This window comes from Triticum dicoccoides, chromosome 5B (genome assembly GCF_002162155.2).
Source record: "Triticum dicoccoides isolate Atlit2015 ecotype Zavitan chromosome 5B, WEW_v2.0, whole genome shotgun sequence".
Lineage (NCBI taxonomy): Eukaryota > Viridiplantae > Streptophyta > Magnoliopsida > Poales > Poaceae > Triticum > Triticum dicoccoides.
The window spans coordinates 17,264,781-17,289,919 of record NC_041389.1 but is presented as its reverse complement, the minus strand read 5'-3'; the positions used below and the strand labels follow the sequence as shown (position 1 = coordinate 17,289,919).

General features: G+C 57.0%; 1 pseudogene; it reads right to left on the bottom strand.

Annotated features, from left to right (window-relative positions):
- Positions 1 to 25,139, bottom strand: part of LOC119305040 — a 95,698-nt pseudogene that overhangs the window by 63,920 nt on the left and 6,639 nt on the right.

The following is a 25,139-nucleotide window of genomic DNA, read 5'->3' as shown; positions in this document are numbered from 1 at the left end:
GTCGATGAGTGGAGTAATAGTAGTAGATGCAGAATCGTTTCGATCTACTTGTCTCGATCATGATGCCTATATACATGATCATTGCCTAGATATACTCATAACTATGCTCAATTCTGTCAATTGCTCAACAGTAATTTGTTCACCCACCGTAGAATATCTATGCTCTCGAGAGAAGCCACTAATGAAACCTATGGCCCCCGGGTCTATTCTCATCATATCAATCTCTATCGCTTTATTTACTTGCTTTGTTTTTACTTTGCCTTTTACTTTTCACTTTGCATCTATCTATCAAAAATACCAAAAATATTATTTATCATCTCTATCAGATCTCACTCTCGTAAGTGACCGTGAAGGGATTGACAACCCCTAATCGCGTTGGTTGCGAGTAGCTATCGTTTTGTGTAGGTACGAGGGACTTGTGCGTGGTCTCCTACTGGATTGATACCTTGGTTCTCAAAAACTAAGAGAAATACTTACGCTACTTTGCTGCATCATCCTCTCCTCTTTGGGGAAATCCAACGCAGTGCTCAAGAGGTAGCACTCGACGAGTTGCCGGCCGTCCTCTGGAGCTTGCGCACAACTCCGAACAAGTCAACCGGCTTCACGCCTTTCTTCCTCGTCTACGGTGCTGAAGCCGTCATCCCAACAGACATCGAATTTGACTCCCCAAGAGTCACTATGTACACCGAGGCGGATGCCAACGAGGCGCGAGAAGACGGCGTCGACTTGCTGGAGGAAGGCCGGCTGTTGGCACTCAGCCAGTCGGCCATCTACCAACAGAGTCTACGCCGATACTACAACTGCAAGATGAAGCCAAGAGCCTTCCTAGAGGGAGACCTTGTGCTCCGGCTGATCCAGTGAACAGCCGGACAGCACAAGCTCTTGGCACCTTGGGAAGGCCCTTTCATCATCAGCAAGGTGCTCGGCAACGATTCCTACTATCTAATCGATGCCCAAAAGCCTAGAGCACGCAAGAGAGATGATTCAGGCAAAGAGACGGAGAGGCCGTGGAACGCAAACCTCCTCCGAAGGTTTTACAGTTGAAAGCAGTATGTATCACGCTACCTTTTGTACTATGTATAAAGACTCCGGGTCCCCCGAGAAGAGCTCAGGGGCTACCCTCTTTTATCTATATGATATGTGTTATGCCTAAGAGTATGTGTAGCTTTATTTTTCCGCCTGACACCGGCTTCGACCAGTCAGCCCAGGGGCTCGCCGCCTTCTGCTATATGCCGCCTCCTGTAGCCGGACAAGTAGTGTGTCGGCACCAAAAACTTCCTTTGTCAGAAGCCACAACTCGCAGAGAAACTGTATGGCAGGCAGGGGTTGCAAAACGGTGCCCCGCACGAAAAATGACTAAGGAAGAAACGCATATAGTGGAAGACGACATCGCACCTAGTCGTCCGGCTGCCAAGCAGGCGGTCGGCCGGCTTCTGCTTTTATTGCCAACACTCCGAATGGGTAAGTACTAGCCCCCCCCCCCACACAAACAGCTAAGTACTCAACCCATCTGCAGTCCGCAGAGCGGTTGCTTGGCTGGCAAGAGGATAGCCAAGGGAGGGCGGCAAAGTAAAAAACCAAGGAGCAAAAGGCAAGGAAAGTTAGAAGACGGCACAGCAAGCATAAGCAAGTCATAGAATATTTACATGGATAAAGGCCTTATGGCCGACATTCAAACAAAGTTCGAACATACACCCCGCGGGTGGAATTGCGAAATTTAACCAAGATTGTCCAAGATTCTAGCAAACAGGGAAAAAGAGAAAATCCTAAGGAGCAGCAGAAGGCTCCGTCTGGGCGGTGCCGGTTGGTGCGGCAGAAGGCTCTGGCTGGGCGGTGCCGGTTGGCACGATAGAAGGCTCCAGCTGGACGCTGGGGTCTGCTGTACCGCCTGACGTGGCAGGTGGCTCCATCTAGGCAGAAGACTCGCCAGTAGCAGTCAGAACGGCAGAGGGCTGGAGGACGGAGTCGGTAGCATCCGTCGGAGGAACGGGTGGCTGGTCGATTCCCGCCTGGCCATTTCCAGTAGCAGTCGGTGCCTTGGTGCGCGACTCGTTGCTTGAGGCCCGGTCAGGCTGGGGCTGACCGTCCGCCTTGACCTCCGGCAGGTCGACATCGCTCTCCTCCTCCTCATCCTTCTCCTCCCCATCTTCCCCTTCATCGCTGGAGTCGATGACTTTAGTTGAATCCTCGCTGTCCTTCGGGTCCAGCCCAAGCCACTCCTGCGGCGCTTCGGCGCCTTCCTCGACCACCTCCGGAACAAAGATGCTGGTGTCGATGAAGTCTGCGATCGCCACCGCCATGTTGACAAGATCGGCTTCCACGGCCACCAGCTCCTCCTGCGCCTCCAGCCGGAATGTGGCTAGCTGGGCTAGGTCCAGTTTAGGATACCATGCCTTGGCGAGCTCCAAGTCCCGGCGCGCTCCTGCCCGAGCTGCGGAGCCCTTCCACGCTTCCAGGCGGCCGGCCGCCACCTCCAGCCAGTCGGCTGTCCGACTTGGGGTGCACGGAGCCGGCAAGCCTGTCCAGAGGGCGGAGACCGCCTGAGCTCCGACGCGCTGGAGACGGCACAACATTTGATGAGCAGGCCGCAGGCGGGCTTGAATGCTGAGGACCTATTCGCCAAGAGTCCAGGGAGCATAAGCGGCGATCTGCACGCCCTCTGCCCTCCGCTCCTCGTGCTGGGCCTCGATCATTGCGGCAACAGAGTGGCCCGGGAAGAAGTCTGTTTGGACAGAGGAAGAGAAAGGCCAAAGTTATAAGCAAGGGACCGGCCTAGATAAGGACCGACAGTTCAAAACAAGAAACCATGAGAACAAAGCTTACCATCGACCAAGTCTTCATTGCTGTTGAAGCAGGCCATTGTCGGGGGTTGGGTACGACATATGCCAAAGGATGGCTTATCATGGTGGGAGCGAGTAGAACGTCGTCGGTGCCCAGAAGCGGGATGAGGCGAAGACATGCACGCCGGTGGATATTACCCAGCTTCAGGGCTCTCCGTGGAGATAACACCCCTACTGCTGCTCTGCGGGGTCTCCGCATGGTCACTATGGCAAAGTGAGTACAATGGTGCTCCTGGAGCTGTTTCTGGAGGTAGGAGAGGGCATGGCTAGCTCTCTCCTTCCTATGATCTGGGGTCTAATGCTATCTGGGTCCGAACCCTTTGCATGGGCTCTCCTGGGGGTTTATACAGGCCTACCCCTAGGGGTACAACGGTATTCCGGCTGGGCGCGGGTCCCAGCCGTCTGTCTCTCAGGCCGTCGTCTTCTCCGCCGACTACTGGGGCCCACTGACTGGCGGGCCCCGCGGACAGGCCTGGTACTATAGTGGTGCTTCTGATGACGCTGGCTTGGTCATGAGGTCATGGCAACAGTGCTGCCGCCTGGCGGGCGTTTACTATCGCCATTCCCCATCTTGTCTGGTTAATGGCGTGCGGGGCCCGTGGGAGGGGCCGGCCGACTACAGGGGGCCGACTCCCACGGGTCTGTCTTCAGGGCGCGCTTGCCGTCTTCTGTCTACCCGCTGACAGGCGGCCCCGCCGTCCTTGGGCCGTACAGGCAGGCGTCATGGGCACAGTGCACCAGCCACTAAGGCTGAGGTCAGGGCCGGCATGGCAACAGTGCAGCGCCACGATGGAGATCTCCAGCGAGACGGCGCAATGTAGCCATGCTGGTCCTTCATGGGCAGGGTAGAGACGGCCACCCTGCGACCGTCCCCCGCCCTGTCCACCGCGGTGAAGGCAGGGGGTGGTTGGAGTCGCGAGCCGACTACCCTTAGCCGGCTTCTCTGGAAGTCGTCAGCTGAGAGTCGGCTTGTCTTGGAGTCGGTTCCGGGACTCGGCAGATCTCGGAGTCGGCTCCGGGGCTCGGCAGATCTAGGAGTCGTCCCTGGGACTCGGCGTATCTGGGAGTCGGCTCTGGGACTCGGCAGATCTTGGAGTCGTCCCTGGGACTCGGCTTGAGGGGCGCAGCCTGTCCCGATGTCTTGAAAGGTTCTGGGGCTCGGGTTGCCCTACCCGTGGCCCATTACTCCGACAGTAGTCCCCGAAGCTGGTGAGGCTCCACGGATACTGCGTCGTGGGGCTTCAATAGTTTCATTCCTCTGGTGGTGGAATCTGGGCTTCGCTCGTCGTCTTCCCTCTGGCCGACTATCCGGAATTGAACTCGCAGAGGTCCATCTTTGCTCCTTAAGGAGTTCGAACATGGCGGCGGGAAACCAGGCGGCATGCCTGGTACGCTTCCCCGTGGTCGCCCGTTACTGCCCCGTCGCTCGGCGCCACGCGGCGAGGTCAATCTGCCTACCCACGCGTGCGACGGGACATGCCGTCAGGTGGGGCCCGCCACTACCGTGCCTCGGTATCCGAACGGATCCGTTGCGGCCGCGCAGATGGTTGGGTTTTCCACGTAGTTACTATGCGCAGTGACTTCGTGGGGTAAATCATGGGGGGAGGCATGGGATCCCATGCGCAGTTAATCCCACGCCCGCCCCATCGGCTTCTTAGCCTATGAGGCTATAAGTAGGCGGGGGGAGAGGAGCGGCGAAGCACGCGCGCCCATCTTCCCTGCTTCCCCGCCTCCTTCTGCCTCCTCTGCTTCCTGTCTCCTTCTTGCCGCCGTCGTGCTGCACCACGCCGCGCCCAACACGATGAGCTCTTCCTCTGCCGCAGCGGCTCCCGCCGTGCGCTCCGGCGTGTGGGATGGCTCCGACGTGGACGACGACCTCATTGAGTTCCTTCGCAAGACACGCCGCCTCCCCGATGCGAACCTCGTGCGAGCCCGCGCCGCACCGGCAGGGGAGGTACTGCCGGCGCCGGAGGAGGGCGAGCGGGTCATTTTCCGCTCGCACCTCATGCGCGGCCTGGGATTGCCGGCGAGCGGCTTCTTCCGCTCCTTCTTGGAGCTCCACGGGCTCCAGCTGCACCACCTCACGCCGAACACGGTGGTGCTGTTGGCTGCCTTTGCCACCCTGTGCGAAGGTTTCCTCGGCATTCTCCCCGCCATCGAGCTGTGGGGAGAATTCTTCCAATCCATGCTCGGCACGCACGTCGCCGGCGTGCCGGCCCAGTGCAGCGCCTTCATCGCGATGCGGCAAACGACAGCCGACAATCCGTTTCCCTCCATCCCGCTGATCAACTCGGTGAGGATGTGGCAGCGGTCTTATTTCTACGTGAAGAACATTGCCCCAGACGGCGACTGGGTCAATCTGCCGCCTTACGAAGCCGGCGCACCGGCTGGGAGGCTCCCCAGCTGGTCCCACCGAGTCAAGACGCTGACTCCCGCCGGAGCCGCCGCCGTAGCGCGACTCCGAGTTCTGACGCAGTCGGAGGGCCTGGTTGGAGCCGACTTGCTGTCCGCCTTCGTGGCGCGCCGAGTCCTCCCTCTCCAAGGCCGGCCTCATTTGATCAGTCAGATGAGCGACCACCGGGACCCGAGTCGGATGTGCACCAGGGACATGCCCCGTGCGGAAGTGGCGAACATGTTGAACCACATCGCAAACTGCGAGCTCGCGGCGGACTGGCAGTTCGACAAGGAGTCGTACTCGCGCGCCAACCCTCCTCCGACGGTAAGTCGCATCTCTTGTTGCTCTGCTTTCTTTGTAGCTAAATCCAAATTCTGATCTTTTTGGTTTCTTTGAGTCAGAATCCCCTCATTCAACCTGCAGCCGGCGTCGAAAGACCGCCCCGCGAGTTCGTCCCCGACCGGGCGGAGAGCGATGTCGATGACCCCGACTTGGGGGCGGCGACGATGGAGGCCGACGCCGAAGGCGGAGGCGGGGGAGCGGGAAGCGGCTTCAGGCCCTCGGCCACCTTCGCCGACTGGCCTGAAGACGACTTTGAAGGGGAAGTCGCCCCGCGCCGCCAGCCAAGGGCTGGCCCGCCGGGTGCGAGTTGCTCCGTCGGCCAAGGCGGCGCGAAGAGGCGCCACGCCGGGCCGAGTTCACTCGGCGGCAGGCCGAAGTAGTTCAAGGGGGCGGCCGCCACGACCAGACGGGAGGAGGCGGCCGCGAAGGCCAACCGCTTCCGCAAGGAAGTGAAGAGGCCGCCACTGGTCTCTGCGTAAGTGCTTTTGTCTTTGCCTTATTTTCCTTTGGTGAATTCTGTCCGAGTCTTTTACACCCCCTCCTTGCTTCAGGGCTCCTCTTACCCTTGAGAGGGTCGCAGCCCCCTTCGTCATGGGGTTGGCGGAAACGTCCGCCAACACTCGGCAGGCTGACCCCGCTGCCGACCTCCGGGAGGCGACGGAGCGAAACGCACGGGAGAAGCGCGATGAGGAGGAGGCCGACCGCCTGGAGAAAGCGGAGGCTGAGAAGGCGGCGGCCTCCGCCCAGAAAAAACTGGAAGAGGCCGAAGCCGCCGTTACGGCACGGCGGCAAGCCGTGGAAGCCGCACGCCGCCAATAGGCGTTGCTCGTCATCCCGCTGTCCTCCGCGTCGCCGCCTCCGGAGTTCACGGGGCAGACTGGAGAAGCCGGCGCCGAGAACCCCGTCGTGGAGAAGGAAAGCGGCGAGGCCTCCATGTCGGACACGCTCGTGCCGTCACCGCCGACTCCGCCGCCGTTTGGGAGCGCGCGTGGAGATCAGCCGGCGGGCCTGCCGGTGACGCCGACTGCGGACGAGTCTGAGGCGAGGCTGCTCCTCCGAGTTGCCTCGCCGGTGCGCCGTCGTCTTGAGAGGGCGACCTCGGCGGCGCGACCCCTAGAGACCGGCGCCGCCAGCTTGGCAATCCCGGACGCCGAGGCGACGAGCACCGCGCCCGTTGGGTGGTTGCGCGGAGGCGGCACAGGTCCGCTGAACCAAGCGCTTCTGGACGTCCAGGCGAAGCTGCGAGCTGAGGGCGACGCCCTTCAAAACCGCACCAGGGCGCATCTGCCAGCGCGAACGACCGTCCGAGTATGTCTCCCTCTTTGATTCTTGATTTTCTTGTTCTTCTCCGTGGGGGCGCGCCAGCGCACCCACTGGGTGGAGTCCCCGAGTTTCGGGCCGGCTGCTGAGCAGGCGGTTCAGAACTCCCTCTGGCGAGTTCCAAATATTTAACTTTGTCCGAAATGCTTATTATAGGAGTATCACACTCTCCGCGCGACTGCCTTCAACCGCAATGTTGAGGAGCTGGGCAGGAGGACCGCCGACTTGTCGGAGAGCCAAAGTGAGTCCTTGTTCGTTTTCGCAGGGGCGCGCTGGCGCACCTGCGGGCTATAGTCCCCGAGATTCGGGCCGACTACTGAGCAGTCGGGCCGGATCTTCTCAGCGACTTTCTTGCTGGCGACTTATCATCTTTTTTCTTTTTTCTTCTTCAGGGGCCAACGCCACTCTTCAGCAGCAGCTGGGCGAGGCCAACACCGCCTTGCACGCCTAGGGGAAGGAGTGCAGCAAGCTTGTCACGGAGCGTGATCTGCTGGTTGCGCAGCTGGCGGAGAAAAAGGAGCTGCTCAAGAAGGCGCAGGAGGAGGCAGATAAGAAAGAGACTGCGCTCCTGGCCGAGTTCGAGAGCGAGCGCTCCTCCTGGACCGACAAGGAGGCGCAGCTGACTTCCGGCTTCCATGAGATCGAGAACATCGTTGATGGTGAGTTTCTTGGCTTCCTTTGAGCCGCCGGCTGTGGGTCGGGCCGATTTTTTGACTCAGACTTGTTTCTTTTTTGTCTTGGCAGATTTCTTCCCCGGCCATTCGCAGGCAGTCACACAGGCCATCGAGGCTGATCGCGAGGCACGGAGGGCAGATGGCACGGAGATCGCTGCTAACGCCCCCCTGACCATCGACGAGCAGCTTCTGAGTACCGAGGCCCGTCTTCAGTCGGCCCATCGGTTGATGCGCCGGCTTCAGCGTGCCGGCGCCCAGGCGGTTGCCGCTCTGTGGCCAGAGGCGCCAGTTCTGCGCACTGCCAGTCAGACTGCCGACTGGCTGGAGGTCGCAGCCGGCCGTCTTGAAGCCTGGAAGTGTTCCTCGGCCCGGGCCGGAGCACGCCGGGCCTTGGAATTTGTCAAGGCGTGGTATCCGGGGCTGGACCTGGATCGGCTAGCCGCGTTCCGGTCGGAGGCCCAGGCGGAGCTGGTGGCTGTGGAGGGCGCCCTCGTCGAGCGTGCAGCGGCGATTGCCGACTACACAGACACTAGCGTCTTCGTCCCTGAGCGGGCTGCAGGCGGCGAGGAGGTGCCGCCGGAGTGGTTCGGGATGAATCTGGACTATGACGAGGACTCGACGGAAGTGATTGGCTCTAGCACCGAGGAGGAAGACGAGGCGGAGGACGAAGGAGAGACGGAGGCGCCAGAAGACAGAGCAGGCGACCAGCCTCAGCTCGACCACGCCTCCAGCAACGAGCCACGTCCGGAGAAGGCGACTGCCACCGGAGGCGACCAAACCGAGACCGCCCAGCCGGCCGCCCCGGCGCCTGACACCGCCATCTCCTCCGATCCTCCGAACCCGGATGCCGCCTCCTAGGCTTCCGTCTTTGCCTCTGCTTTATCTGCCTTAGTAATCTTTGACAAATTTTGTTAAATTCGAACAATTCCACCCGCGGGGTGTATCTTGAATTTCTACTTGATGATTCGGCCAAGGGCCAATGTAAATATTCATCCGAGTTCTATCTTTTCTTGCTCATTGCCCTTTTGGCTTTTCCATTTGCCGCCTTCCCTTAGTCGCTGCCTTGCCAGTCGGACAACCGCTGGATCAAACACTTGGTACTTTGGGAAGGCAAGTACTCGGCCATTTTAGAGTCTCTTTAACAAGTTGGATAGAAAGCGGCAAGCCGGCTACTAAAGAGTCGGCTGTCCTTAATAGAGGCTAGTAGAAAACGGCAAGCCGACTACTCATGAGTCGGCTTTTTGCTTCAAAGATGCTGGAGGCCGTCTTACGCTATGTTCGTGCTTTGGGTCCTTAGCCATTTTTCGTGTGGGCGCCCGTTCTTCCTCACTCCTGCCAACCAAACAGTCGCTCTGCGAGCTGCGGCTTTGACAGGAGACGGATTAGGCACCGTACACTACTTGTCTGACTGCGGGAAGCACCTCATAGCGCGAGGCGGCGAGTCCCCGGGCCGACTAGTCGGGCCCAGTGCCAAGCAGCATTTAACAAAGAGTACTATACTCGAAGGCATAATTCTTATCATACAGATAACAAAAAAGGGCAGTCCCCGAGCTCATCTCGGGGGGCCCAAAGTCTTGGTACTTTAATACAAAGGGTAGCGTGATACATACTGCTTCAGCTGTAAAATCTTCGGAGAAGATTTGCATTCCACGGGCATTCTGTCTCTTTGCCGGAGTCGTCCCTTTTGCGCGCTCGGGGCTTCTAAGCGTCGATCAGGTAGTAGGAGTCGTTTCCCAGCACCTTGCTGACAATGAAGGGGCCCTCCCAAGGTGCCGACACCTTGTGCTGGCCGGCTGTTCGCTGGATCAGTCGGAGCACAAGGTTGCCCTCTTGGAAAGATCTTGGTCTGACCTTCCTGTTGTAGTATCGGCGCAGACTCTGCTGGTAGATGCTGGACCGGCTGAGTGCCAACAACCGGCCCTCTTCCAGCAGATCGATGCCGTCTTGATGTGCTTCTTCTGCTTCTTCCTCGGTGTACATGGTGACTCGCGGGGAGTCAAACTCTATGTTCGTCGGGATGATGGATTCGGCATCATAGACGAGGAAGAAGGGTGTGAAGCCGGTTGACTTGTTTGGAGTCGTGCGCAGACTCCAGAGGACGGCTGGCAATTCGTCAAGCCAACAGCCGGCCGAACGCGCCAGCGGTTCGACCAGTCGAGGCTTTATGCCAGACAGGATGAGGTTATTTGCTCACTCTACCTGGCCGTTTGACTGCGGATGGGCAACGGACGCTAAGTCCAGTCGGATGCCCTGAGTCGCGCAAAAACGGGCCAAGGCACCTTTGGCAAAATTTGTGCCATTGTCGGTGATGATGCTGTGCGGTATGCCATACCGAGTCATGATGTCGGCGATGAAGGTCACTGCAGTCGGACCATTCAACTTCTTGATGGGCTTCACTTCTATCCACTTGGTGAACTTGTCCATCGCGACAAGTAAATGAGTTAGGCCGCTTCGTGCTGTTTTGAATGGTCCCACCATGTCCAGGCCCCAAACCGCAAAGGGCCAGGCAATGGGGATAGTCTTGAGTGCGGAAGCCGGCTGATGTGGCTTCAAGCGGAACATCTGGCACCCCTTGCACTTTTGGACTAACTCTTTGGCCTCTTCCAGGGCAGTTGGCCAGAAGAAACCATGTCGGAAGGCTTTGGCGACGAGTGCTCTCGAGGCCGCATGGTGGCCGCACTCGCCTTCATGAATGTCTCTGAGCATTGCTTGGCCTTGCTCTGGCTCGACGCAAAGCTGGTAGACCCCAGTGACACTACGCCTGACCAGCTCTCTGTTGACTATGGTGTAGGCTGCCGCTCGGCGTTGTACTTGCCGAGCCAGGATTTCATCAGTTGGTAGCTCTTTGCTTACTAGGAACCTGAGGATGGGCTGGGCCCATGAGGGTGCTGCTATTTCTTCAACTGTTAGTACTGCGACTTGTACGGGGGCGGCTGGGCTGGGAGGCGGCGGGCTGGAGTCCGCAGTAGCTTGCTGACTTGACAACGTCCCTGGGCCGACTGGAGCAGTCCACGGGCCGAGTTCTGGAGTCTTAGGTCTGGCCGCCGCAGTCCCCGGGCCGGGTTCTGAAGTCCCCGGGCCGGCTTTGACTGCAGCGCTCTTGGAGTTGGATTCGACTTCTTCGGGTGGAGTCGGCACAAAGATTGAGTCTGACTCTGGTGAAGGCTTGATAGACGGCTTTAGGAGGCACCGAAGGGCGACGCCGGATGGTATTGCTTGGCGGGTGGAGCCGATTCGTGCCAAGGCGTCTGCTTGGTCGTTGTCGTTCCTTGGCACATGGAGGAACTCGCACCCCTCGAAATATCCGCATAGTTGTTGCACAAGGAAACGGTAGTTCGCCATGTTTGCGTCCTTGGCGTCCCAATCGCCAGATGATTGCTGGACCACAAAGTCAGAGTCGCCATAACACAGGATCCGGCGAATGCTGAGCTCTTTGGCAAGCCGGAGCCCGTAAATGAGCGCCTCGTACTCGGCCACGTTGTTGGAGGTGGTGAAATGAATCTGCAGTGCATATTTGAGCTTGTCGCCCTTGGGGGAAGTGAGTACGATGCCGGCTCCCAAGCCGGAGCGCATCTTGGAGCCGTCGAAGTGCATCCGCCAATGGGTGGAGTCAGGCGCTGGTGGCAGATACTGGGTCTCGGCCCAATCGACGAGGAAGTTGTCCAGTGCTTGCGACTTGATGGCGATGCGGGGCTCGTAGTAGATGGTGTAGGGAGCTAGGTCGATGGCCCATTTGGCCACTCGGCCAGAAGCATCTCGGCTTCCGATGATCTCGGCTAGTGGGGTTGTGCAGACCACAGTGATTGGATGCTCCTGGAAGTAAGGCTTCAATTTCTTGGCGGCGAAATGCACGCCGTAGCACATCTTCTGGTAGTGAGGGTAGTTCTGTGGAACTTGCAGGGGCCATCCAGGGTCTGACGGCTTCGCGCCGCTGTGGAACTTGCAGGGGCCATCCAGGGTCTGCTCATAGGAGAAGGCCGGCAACCAGTTGGACTTGCCGCCTTTCTGCCGCTTGGTCGGAGGTTGTCCCTCCGGCTGTTGGTCTTCGACTGTCGCCACTTGCCGGTTGTTAGAAGCCGGCTGCGGGGCCTTGCGCTTGTGGTTGTTCTGCTGCTGCCACCGACTGGTGTCCCCAGCCGGAGTTCTCGGAGCCTGAGGGGCGACTTTGCCAGTCGCGCTGACTTGAATCTCCGCCTTCATGGAGGAGTCAGCCATAGCGTACTTGTCTGCTGTGACCAGCAGCTCATCGAGGGCCTCCGGCTCGTCGCAGAGGAGCTTGTGCTTGAGGAGGGTGCCTTCTCTGCACCCGGCAGTAAAGTACTTGATAGCCTGCACCTCGTGCACGCCCTGGCAGGAGTTCCGGAGTTCGGCCCAGCGCGTGAGGTAGTCACGAGTGGACTCGTCGGGGCCTTGCACGCACAAGGAGAGTTGGCGAGGCTTGGGAGGTCGCTTGTACGTGCTCGTGAAGGTGCGGACGAAGGCCTCGGTGAAGTCGACCCAGCTGTTGATGCTGCGAGGCTTCAGACTGTTCAACCATGTCCGGGCCGTGCCCCGGAGCATGAGCGGGACATATCTTACGGCAACACGCTTGTTGCCGTTCGCTATATTGACGGCTGTGGAGTAATCAATCAGCCAGTCCTCCGGCTTCACGATGCCGGTGTATTTGGGCGTGTCCCGAGGGAGTGTGAACCCTTTGGGAAAAGGCTCATCTCGGATGCGGTGTCCGAAACAGGGAGGACCTAGCTCGTCTTCTTCTTCCAGCGCCAGGGATCGGTGGAGTCGGTCGATCCGGTGGCAGGCATCGTTTTCTCCGACTCCCTCTCGGCGGCCAAGGCGGTCGCGGAGAGTCGGATGCTCTACGGGCGGTAGGGAGACTCACCTTTCTCTGCGAGGAGGGGGAGGCAGATAGTCGTCCTGCCGTTCCACCGCTTTGGGGCGGCCGTCTTGGTCGCGCTGAATGATGATGCGAGTCCGACTGTGGATGATAGCCGGCTCCTTGTCTTACCTTCCGCGGACCATGCCAGTCGGCGTCCGAGACGTCGCGCCTTGATCTCGGTGGGGTGGCGGGTCGTCGTTTTGTTGCCGTGGTGCCTCCGTGCGGCAGCCGGCTTTGTTCTGTGCGGCAGCCGCGTCGAGGAGCTGCTGAACTCGCTCCATCATCAGGCGGCGCTCTTCGCCCTCGAAGTTGTCGAGCTCATCCGCCGCCGCCTGGGCGGCACGGATGTTTTCCGCCGACGTGGCATACACAGGGCGATCGGCCCCGAACAGATTGGCGATTGCCACGCCCGCTGCTGGACCGCGCCTAGGCGGCTAGGCCCAGTCGGAGCCGGCGAGCCGCCCATGGCGGGATCCATCTCGCGTTGGTAGGCTTCTGACAAGCGTCTCATGCTTGCCAGCTTCTTTGCGCCCTCGACGAGCTGAAGGCGGAGCGCCTCCAGCGTCTCGGCGTCAGCGTCTCCCGGAATCGGCGCGGTGAGGTCTCGCAGAGCTGCGTCGAGCGGGTCTTGCGCTCCCTCGCCGGAATGCTCGCCGTGATCGAGGACGAGGACCTCCGTGACGATGCTTCCGCCGCTTCCCGTGTAAGGAAGCAGCTCGTCGTATACCACCACGTTGGTGGGGAACGCGTCGAGCGACGCGGTGTCGGAGTCGACCAGCATTGGGTCAGTGGATCCTATGGACTCCAGGTACACGGCAGGCTCGCCGGCGACGTGGAGTTGGTCGAGGAGACCCGCGAGGAGGCTATCGGGGCCGCTCGTGCCTGCGTCGGACGCAGGCTCATCGGAGAGGCGAACCTCGCCAATAAGCTCTGCGAGGCAGCTGGCCGCGCAGGCGATCTCAGCGTCGTGCAGCGCGTCGGCACAGACTCCATCTGGTGTGCCGGGCTGGCTGTGCTCGCCAGGGAGAAAAAGGGTTCCCGTCCAGAGCAGGTCTCCGGACGACGGTGCACCTCGCCCCACGGTGGGCGCCAAATGTCGGGGGTTGGGTACGACATATGCCAAAGGATGGCTTATCATGGTGGGAGCGAGTAGAACGTCGCCGGTGCCCGGAAGCGGGATGAGGCGAACACATGCACGCTGGCAGATCTTACCCAGCTTCAGGGCTCTCCGTGGAGATAACACCCCTACTTCTGCTCTGCGGGGTCTCCGCATGGTCAATATGGCAAAGTGAGTACAATGGTGCTCCTGGAGCTGTTTCTGGAGGTAGGAGAGGGCAGGGCTAGCTCTTTCCTTCCTAAGTTCTGGGGTCTAATACTATCTAGGTCCGAACCCTTTGCATGGGCTCTCCTGGGGGTTTATATAGGCCTACCCCCAGGGGTACAACGGTAATCCGGCTGGGCGTGGGTCCCACCCGTCTGTCTCTCAGGCCGTCGTCTTCTCCGCCGACTACTGGGGCCCACCGACTGGCGGGCCCCGCGGACAGGCCTGGTACTGTAGCGGTGCTTCTGATGACGCTGGCTTGGTCATGAGGTCATGGCAACAGTGCTGCCGCCTGGCGGGCGTTTACCGTCGCCATTCCCCATCTTGTCTGGTTAATGGCGTGCGGGGCCCGTGGGAGGGGCCAGCCGACTCCAGGGGGCCGACTCCCACGGGTCCGTCTTCAGGGCGCGCTCGCCGTCTTCTGTCTACCCGCTGACAGGCGGCCCCGCCGTCCTTGGGCCGTACAGGCAGGCGTCGTGGGCACAGTGCGCCGCCGACCAAGGCTGAGGTCAGGGCCGGCATGGCAACAGTGCCGCGCCACGATGGAGATCTCAAGCGATACGGCGCACTATAGCCATGCTGATCCTTCGTGGGCAGGGTAGAGACGGCCACCCTGCGACCGTCCCCCGCCCTGTCCACCGCGGTGAAGGCAGGGGGTGGTTGGAGTCGCGAGCCGACTACCCTCAGCTGGGTTCTCTGGAAGTCGTCAGCTGAGAGTCGGCTTGTCTTGGAGTCGGTTCCGGGACTCGGCAGATCTCGGAGTCGGCTTCGGGGCTTGGCAGATCTTGGAGTCGTCCCTGGGACTCGGCGTATCTGGGAGTCGGCTCTGGGACTCAGCAGATCTTGGAGTCGTCCCTGGGACTCGGCTTGAGGGGCGCAGTCTGTCCCGATGTCTTGAAAGGTTCTGGGGCTCGGGTTGACCTACCCGTGGCCCATTACTCCGACAGCCATCATCTGGGCTTCCTTGTCAGCCCAGGCAGAGCGCTCGACCTCAAACTCGGCGAGAAGGTCGGCCTCCTTCGTCTTCACCTCCAGCGGGGCCGCCTTGAGGGCCTCCGCCTGTTCGGCAAGCTGAGTGACCAGGCGGTCTCGCTCCACGGCCAGCTTGCCGCACTCCGCCTCCTTGCCTCGCAGGGCAGTGTTGGCTTCGCCCAGCTGCTGCTGCAAGGCGGTGTTGGCCTTTGAAGAAAGAAAGAGAAGGAAGAACATCAGTCAAAAAACAAAGAAGGATGGAGCTAGACGGGGAGATTCGGCCCGAGTGCTCAGCAGTCGGCCTGAATCTCGGGGACTACACCACGCGGGTGCGCTAGCACGCCCCCACAGAAGAAATGAATAGAATCTTACTCCGGCTCTCGGACAGATGGCCGGTCTGCGTCTCCAGCTCCCGGACCCTGGAGTTGTAGGCAGTCGCGCGAAGATTGTGGTAGTCCTGCAGAAGGGACACCAGACCAAGTCAGCAGTCGACGTTTGCAAGATAAAGTTCCGGCCCGCCTGGTCAGCAGCCGGCCAGGAACTTTGGGACTACACCCAGTGGGTGCACTTGCGCGCCCCCACGAGAAAAGCAAGAAGATCAACCAAAGAAAAAAGCCGAAGATAACTTACGCGGATGGCGGATCGCGAGGCCAGGAAGGCCTCGTTGCAGTGCTTAAGGACCTTGGCTTCGGCCCGGAGTTTGGCCTGGACGTCGAGGGACGCCTGATTTAGGGCGCCCGTCCCGCCCCCGCGTAACTAGCCGATCGGCGCGGCGCTGGTTTCCTCGGAGTCGGGGACCGACGAGCTCGTGGCCCCGACCTCCTGCGGCCGCGGGACTGAGGCCGCCTTCTCAAGACGGCGGCGCACGGGTGTGCGGACCTTAGTAATCAATTCCATCACCACCACGTCCCCGGCTGGTGGCACCGGCGGCCCGGCCGGCTGCTCGGCCCGCGTGTCGCCCATAGGCGTCGGCGGCGGCACGATGACGTCCGGCATGACCATATCGCCGCCCTCCCTCTCCATGACCGGCCGCTCGTCGCCGGCTCCTCCAGTCATCGCCTCACACCCGGCGGAGGCGGCGCGGTGTTTAAAGGCGTCACGAGCAGCGACTCCTGATGGCGTGCAACCTTCGCGAGCTGCTCCCTCTCTGCGGCTTCGGCCTCCGCCTGCGCCAACCTCCTCGCAGCAGACGCTGCGGCCTTGTCCGCCTCCGCCTTCACCAGGCAGTCGGCCTCTTCCTCACGCGCCTCCCGCGCGTTCCTTTTCGTCGCCTACCGGAGGTCGACGGCTGGGTCAATTCGCCGACTGCTGGAGGAGGTCGCTGATGGCCTGATGACCGAGGCGGCATCCGACCTCTCAAGAGTTAGCGGGGCTCTGGGATAAGAAGACAAGTCAGAAAGATTTCTTAAGCTGAATCGGCGAAGAAGCAGAATACATGGGAAGACTACTTACGCCGACACCATAACCGACACCTTCCTGCCGCCTAGTCGTCGCAGCCGGGTTCTTGGGCTTCTTGGGCGCGCTGCCAAAGAGGGCAGCGCCTTGCTTCTGCTTGCGCTTGCCGCCACGGGTGGACGACCCAGAAGAGGGGCCAGCGCCGGTGTTGGCAGTGCTCCGGGCGGGGCGCGACTCGTCTTCGTCATCATCATCGTCGGGCCAAGTCTCCACGCCGCCGCCTTCCTCGGAGCGGCCTGCTCCACCGCCGCCGCCTATTGCGTCGTCCGCCAGGGCGGCTGCCCCCAAGTCGGGGTCATCCATGTCGCTCACCGCCCTGTCCGGCAGGTAGTCATCGCCCGGCCCCACGATGGCGGCCGTCGCCTCGGACATATAAATCTGCTCTCCAGAATGGAGTCACGTCATGACGAAATCAAGACCAAAAGACAAATCTAAAGGAAGAAATAGAGGGACTTACGGCAGGGGGCGGATTGTGGCGGGAATACGGCCACTTCCCGTACCGCAAGTATTCCTCTAACACCTTGAGGTCGGAGATCTCATTCACCATCCGCTCAACCTCGGCAGGCGGCATCCCTTTCGTGCACAGCCGGCACGGGTCGCGGTGCTCTCCCATCCGAAAGATTGAATGAGGGCGGTTCTGGAGCGGGAGGATCTGGTGCTCAACAAAGGAAACAAGGAGGTCGGAGGCCACGAGGCCCTTCGACTCCTGGAGTACTTGGAGTCGGCTGATGGCGGCTGCCATGTCCGCCGGCACCTGCTTCGGCTTGCACCCCCAGTTGGTCCGAAGCCCGGTAGGGGGGCCGGCCTCACAGGGCGGCAAGTTGAGGAAGTCAGCAGCCGGATCTACGTTCTCGATGTAGAACTAGGACTGCTGCCACATCTTCACCGACTGGGCCAGCTTGATGATGGGGAAGGCATTCCTCTTCTCCGGCCGGCGCACGGCAACGTAGCCGCCACACTCGGCTGCCGTGTCCTTGGCGGAGGTGCCAAGTTTCCTGTAGAAGAACACTCCCCATAGCTAAATCGTGGGGAGGATGCCGATGTAGCCCTCGCACGCCGTGACCAAGGCGGAGAGCAGGGTCACGGTATTGGGCGTCAGATGATGAGGTTGGAGGTGGTTGAAGTCGAGGAACGAGCGGAAGAAGCCGCTCGCTGGGAGGCCGAATCCGCGGAGGAAGTGCGACCGGAAGACAACCCGCTAGTTCCCCCGCGGCGCCGGCGAGATCTCCGTCTCCGGCAGCACCCGCGCCTTGACGAATGCCGCGTTGGGCATCCGGTGCGTGTCGCGGAGGAAGGTGATGTGGTCCTCCATGACCGTCAAGCCGTCCCAGTCGCCACCCTTCTCACTACGACCAGCAAGGACCAGCGACAACACTATGGTGGAGAGTGCGAGAGGAGGAAGAGGAAGTGGGAGGGGGCGCGCGTGCCCCACCGCAACCCTCCCTCCCCCTACTTATAGCCCTCGGGCTATGAAGCCGAGGCGACAAGGCGTGGGACGTGGGATTAACTGTGCCCACGCCCCCACGTCCCCACGTTCTCCGCGCAGACTTACTGCGCCATGAATAAACACGGGAATCGCAACCGCCCGCCTCGGCGCAGTAGATCCGCCCGCGCGCCGAGGCCCGGCCCCTGTCACGTCCCATCAGGAGTGTAGGGTGGCAGGCTGGCCGGACTGGCGGGCGCTGCGTCGCGCCCCTACAGCAGGCGGCGGCCTGAGGAAGCTTAGCAGGCACGCCACCTGCCTTCCCGCCGAGGAGTTCGAAATCGATCAACCTCCTGCCAAGATGAAGCCGGTTTCAGCAATCGGCTGGCCGCAAGGCGGACCGACGCTCTCCCGGAGCTCGGCCGAAGGGGGGAAGCCACTGATACTTCGCGGCCCCTCGACCACAACGCCTCACCGGCTTCGGGGACTACTGTCGGAGTAATGGTCCATGGGTAGCCTCACCCAGGTCCCAGGATTTATCAAGACTTGGGCCCAGCTCCGCCTAGCTCGCCCCCAGGCTGAAGCTCCGCCCTCTAGGGGCCGGCTGGCTCCACGGCCGGCTACCAGAGGGCGGCCAACCCCAGCCTACAACGCTACGAATGGCCGGCTCCAGCCCGCCGGCCTCCAGAGAGGGCGGCATCAGGCAAGCGGTCACCCTGCGGCCTCGGTACAACCGAGCTCCCATCGAGAGTACAAGCTAGAGTGTGGCTACAGTGAAGTACGTCGCCCCCGATGCCCGGGACAAGGATGGCTATAGTGCTCCGTACAGGCGGAGATCTCCTCACGGCAGGGCACTGTGCCATGTCTCCCCTGACGTTGCTCCAAGCAGGCGGAACCCTGTTCCCCACGACGACCTGTCGGCACGGCCTGCCAGCCGCAGGCCCTACCGGGCAGTGACACCGCAGAAGACGGCGGACGCCCAGTCAGTCGGGCTTGGGAAGGGCTGGCTTCCAGCAGGCGGCCGTCCCTTACCCCGAGGCAGGCATGCCATTAACCTGATGAGACCAGGTGTGGCTATAGTAACCTCCCGCCAGCCGGCAGGACTGTAGCCACGATAAGATGACCATGCCCTCGTCATAGACGGCACAGCTACAGTAAGCAGCCACCAACCAGCCGGCGGGCCCCACTAGGCGGCGGGCCCTAGTTGTCGGCGGAGAAGCCGGAGGCTGGAGACGCTGACAGACGGGCCCCGGCAGCCGGCCCGATTACCATTGTACCCCTGGGGGGCAGGCCTATTTAAGTACCCCAGGCCACCCATGCAAAGGGTTCCAACTCTAATAGAACTAGCCAGTTACCTAGGACAGGGAAGAGCTAGCCTGGCCTTCTCCTTCCTCTAGACACAGCTCAAGGAGCAACTTGTATCACTAGTGCCATAGTGATCTTGCGGAGACCCCGCAGAGCAGGAGTAGGGGTATTATCTCCACGGAGAGCCCCCAACCTGGGTAAAGTTCGCCGGCGTGAGTGTCTACGCCTTATCCCGCGTCCAGGCACCGGCGACGTTCTACTCGCTCCCACCATGATAAGCCATCCTTTGGCATATGTCGCACCCAACCCTCGACAATACTACCAAGGTTCTCTCTTATTGGAGGCAAGAAAGTGCCATCGCTGATCTGAAATTAAAGCACATGGCCCAAGACAAGAATGAATTATTTAGTGATGAAATAGACAGGGATGGCGCTCTCTCGGACTTATGGAGTGTCAAGAGGGCGCTCTCTCGGACATATTCAGAAGAGAGGATGTCCCAAAATTGAATGAATATTTGACAAAGCACTCAAAAGAGTTTCGTCATATACATTGTTCTCAAGTTAGAAAGGTTGGTACTTTTGGTAACAAAAGTACATGTACTCCCTATGATCTATCTTATTTACTTCCGATTTCATATCTTGGTGTAGGTGTATAACCGAATGCACGATGAAACATTTTATCTGACGTAACACCACAAGAGGAAGCTTAAACTTGAATTTGGTGAGCCGTACTACCTGAACAATCACTCAATACGTTAGAAGTTTCAAATAAAAGTGAACTGAAGTCTTATACGTACATCTTTCCAAGTTGGTAATGCGATTCAGGAGTAGAGCTATGGACTATAGTACAAAAGCTCGGAGAAGCTGTTTTCTCATACCGGCCGGTTGTCAACATCAAGTACGAAATCTTCAGGTATATATCTCCTGAACACACTATAGGTATAGACATGATCATATTTGACGGCAAAAAACTGGTTTATAATTTCTGTAATATGTAACTGATTGTGTTGTTCCATTACTTTTGTAGACTTATACCAAGATTGCTCTAGACTTTGTTTCCGCGGAGAATGTTAGACGATGTATGATGCTGAACGAAGATTACTGCTTATTACCCAAAGAGCACAGATCAAAGGAAGACAAACTAGAGGTGAACCTTTTTACATGAATACGTTAAGCCTATGTTTTGGTGCAAACATAGTTTAATTGAATTATGTTCCAGAACACAAACTCAATCATATTGGGCTCTCTGATTACATGCTTGTTGATTCTAGATTTCTACTTGCATGTGCCTTTGCTTGAGGAACTGTGATAAACATATTATTTAACAAATGCAGGTCAAGAAGATGATCGTATATGCTGTTAATTGTGCCATTCAGACCTTGAAAGACGATTGAAACATTTTCTCCCGGAAAGGAGTGACTTGGAAGGAAGCCCTTTATTATCAGATCTGCAGTTCTTGCTAGACAATTTGTGACATGCTTTCTCCTTGAGGCAACAGAATTAAGTTTATTAGAATGAAGATGTAAAATAGGAGGAAAAGTGCTTACAGATCGCATCCAGGTGCTGCGGAAAACAGTGGTTAAACTTATTTAGTATAGCATTTATTTGAGGCACTTGGGCCTAAAATTGAAATATTAAGATGGAGATTGAAATTATGTACTCTTGTTTTGTAAACACTGTCTTGCAATTGCTTCGTGGACCATGGGAGGGATGATTCGTAGAAGCCATGTTTTCCAATAATTTCAACAGCTCTGTGTTAAGTAGCTTAGTTATTAATTTTTATTTCTGTAGTATAATCCTGGGAAGTTGCTGGACCAAGAAACATAATCTCATTGGTTATTTTCTAAAGAAGATAGTAGGGGTTTTCTGTTGTGTATTTTTTTTTACAAGTTTGTATATGAAAAAAAAGACAACGTAAAAGGGCCGATCAGCTTAGGCTAATCTTGTTGCATGAGTTGTCATTTGTAATTCCCTCAACATGGATACATAAAATACTACCTGTACTAATTCCCTCAACATGGACACATCCCACTTTATCAACTCCACTACTTTTATTTCTCCTCCCCTTCCTCCTCTTTTGACACACAAAAGATGGTGTTGGCCAAATGGCTAGCACCTAAAAGCATAGGCTTCTCCACCATGCAGATGAGTGAAACAATGTACTCTCACGAGTCAGGCAAAACATGGAAGGAGACGTATGTTTAGGAGGTTCTATCTATATTTCAACCAATTGTTAGTTTCTCACGTCTCAGTACAGGTTCATTATGTAGGGAAAAGTGCAACTTACACTTTTTTACGAGATCACACTTTTCTACAGAAGTACAATTTGCAATTTTCTAAGATGTGCATGTTGGCGCCGCCCTCTCGCAGCGCCACTTCTTCTTCTTCCTCTCCTCTCACAACTCTCACTTGTGTTTCTCTCTTCTTCTCTCAAGAACACAAACAAGGGAAAGAAGACTCAACACACACACACACACACACATACTTCACCAGAGAGAAACTAGCTTTGCCTCTTCCTTCCGGTGAGACACACGTATGCTACATCTTTTTCTCCAGCCCTCACGGCCTCTTCCATTAGTGAATGAGATGACTATTTATACAAAGTTTGGCACTCAGCCAAGAACCACGCACTCACGCCGGCCATCATACCCGGCCACCACGTCTCCATACTAGTTGCTCCACTAACCAGCTAACTACATGCACTAACCCATGATCTTATCTTCTCCTAGAATCTCTATAGGATCGAAAGACTAGTACGTGCATGCAGCTGACTACTAGATAACTACTCCACGCATGCAGCTAACACCCTCACAAACACACCAATTCTCTTGGCTCCAACGTACTGATCCATCCAGCCTGTCTTGCTTCAATCCTTCCACGCGCTTGCCGTATCACACGACCTTGCCGTGTCATCCGACTCAACCTAAACCAACCCATCATGCTCCAGCCTTGTCGCGTCTTGCCGACTCTCATGGCATCACCGCATCACACGGCACAGTCGGCATCTCGTCGCGCTCGCCACATCGCACGGCACCCGGCATCTCGCCTCCTCTGCGCATCTTCGCTGAAAGTTTGCTGGACTAGCTACTCTCTAAACTATGCTACATGCATAATGAAACCAAACTAAAATGCTCATACAATAATATCAAGATTACTGCTAACAGTGCAACTAACACTTTTATGTGAACTAAAGTTGCACTTCTCTAAGTCAATGGGGACTTACAAATATCATAAAGTGAAAGCATGATCCTCATTTGTTTTGCATGCAAGTTATGCAACAAAAAGCATCCAGAATGAGATCACCTCACGGAAAAATTTGCAACGCTGGCCCAAACTCAATCTTGGGACAGATTCTTAAAGCCAAATACATCCCTATTTGTGATCCTCTTGTATCTATCCCTCGTGCTGGTTCCAGGATCTAGAAAATTGATTGTGGAAGTTAGGAGTAAGTTCAAGAGCCATGTTAAATTTGTGGTTGGTAATGGCACTTCTACTAAGATTTTGGTTGGATTGGTGCATAGAGGAATGCCTCATTTGGATCACGTTCTAAACCTTATTTTCCTATTGCCCTAATCAGGGAATCTCACATTATGGAGCTCTCTATTATTAAGACTAGCCACAATGGGAGTTACTTCAGCGGAGGTGAGCGTCCAGATCCTGGAGGCTGAGATCTCCAACGGAGGGATAGTCACGCGCAGCAGCGCCCTCGCGGACGTGATGAAAAAGAAGGCGGCGCCAGCCTCGTACGGAGAAGATGTACCATGCAGAGTGACACGCTGCGGCTCCAAGATGATGATGGCGGCCGTGGGCATGGAGACCGCAACATGAGTACAGACTGAAATATCCATGTTCCCGACCCGTCCGTCCGTGTTTCTTTCCATTCTCAGCATGGCTGGGATTTCTTGTATTTTTGGAAGCTAGTTAATTAATGGGCTAATATAACTTTCCATACTCTACTTTTGATTCAGGAGCAGCCGCCACCGTGTGACTACGACGAGGGGACGGCGACGTGCCGCGAGAGGGCATGCTCTAGTGCCGCCTGCGCCAACAAGCACAGGTACGTACCACCTCGCCTGGCCCTTGCTATCTAGCGATCGATCCATCACCATATATAGCTAGCTTAGCTTCTCGTGCATGTACACCTGTCATCTCATTGTTATATACTCCAATAGATATGTAATTGGTCGATGTATTCTTAATTCTAGTTTCGTACGTAGGTGCGAAGGCCTCTTAGAGTGCCAAATCTGCAAGGAAAGGAATGCACGCTACTTGTTGCATTACCTTCTCCGTGTTTGTCAGATATGAATATGGAGCAGCTAGCTGAGAGGCAAATCGAGGCCAAGATAACAGGTGAATACGTATATATTATGACGAACATCATGAACAGTCTATTATTTTTTCTAGGGGGATGAACAGTCTACTTACCACCGGCAGCCCGAGGCTTGAGATCTATATATTATAAGCCGCTTGTTAAATTTTTGTGCTAATTAATCTCATTTTACTTATTCCCACAAATTTACAGGGGTGTCATTATACCATCTACGCATAGAACAAGCCGTGTTCGACAAAGACGACATGGTCTACTGGTACGCCTTGATCCTATGTAAAACATGATTCTGCCAGTAGATTCCATCGATACAATCTTTAATATAATGTGTGCATTACATTTTTCTTTTCTTTGTAGCAATAATTGCGACATATCAATTTACGATCTCCACAGAAGGTGCCCAGACCCGAAGTGCGGCTACGAGCTATGCGTCCTCTGCTGCAATGAGCTCCGCGAGAACAACCTCTGAGGCTGTTGTGAGGAGATGGAAGACGATTACCCGGAAAATGGACCCAACTACTTGCACGGAGGCAATCGACAGATGTGCTCCTCATTGGCAGGCGAAGGTCAAGACATTGCAAGACAGTCAAACAATCTTAAAATAGCTTAGTGGGTAGGGAACGTAGTTGCCAACGGTGGCTGCATCCCTTGCCCTTCCGCCGAGCTCGGGGGTTGCGGCCGCCTGACTCTTGAACTGAGACGGCTCTTCCCGGAGGACTGGCTTACGCATATCGAGGCAGAAGCCACAACGTTCAAACTCTTCTTGCCCGCTTCTGATGTGGCGAGTCCCGATGATGCATGCAGCTGCCTTTGCAGTTCGTCTCTAGAGAAAAGGAGAGTTGCGTCTAGGGATAACTCAAATGATAATTGGTTGTATTACCCGGTGTCAGACACTTCAAAGCCGGATGACCTCAAGCATTTCCAGAAAGATTGGGTGAGGGGAGAGCCAGTCGTTGTTCGAGGCATCCTGGGTAAGATGTCAGGTTTGAGCTGGAAGCCACGGACCATGTGGTCTCAGATACATGGTGATGATAGGGCTTCAGATATGGTGAACATGAAGGCTATCGATTGCCTTAGTGGTTGTAAGGTGAGCAGCATTTTTCTCCTTTTATCACTAGATTTGCATGATATAGTACTCCCTCTGATTGTCTAAATCTGTATTAAAATATACTATTTGCACTAATACACGGAAATAACATACGTAATTTAATCTCAAACAATAGTACTCAATACTTTGAATTAGTACAATACCAGAGTTCCAATAGAGAGTCCCTAGCTAGCTGAGAAAAGCAGTAGATTGAACATATAAAGGGTTCAATGCCTTTTATATACCTATTTATATCTCATGCAATTGGGTTCACGCCCTTGAAGTATGTTCACTACTAGGAAAAGGGCTATAGATGATATGGCCACTAATGGCGCACCAGACATGTGGTGCGCCATTACTATATACTAATGGCGCATCATGTGTCGGTGCACCATTAGTAATATATTACTAATGGCGCACCTGGTGTGTGGTGCGCCATTAGTAGTTTTGAACAAAAAAATTGTTACTAATGGCGCACCGTGGTATAGTGCGCCATTATTAGTTGACATAGTAATGGCGCACCACACCCACCGTGTGCCATTAGTAGTTTTGAAAAAAATAAAAAAAATTGTTAGTAATGCCGAGCCACACCTCCCCTCGCCGCCCCCTTGCCCCACCTCCCCTCGCCCTGTCGCCCCACCGTTCCAACCACCCCCCGCCGCCGCCGCCACCCGCCACCGCCCCCTGGCCCCACCTCCCCTTGCCCCGTCGCCCCCACCACCCGCCACCGCCCCGGCGCCCCGTCGCCCAAATGGCGCCCCGCCCCAGTGCCCCGTCGCCCGGACGGCGCCCCCCCTTGTGCC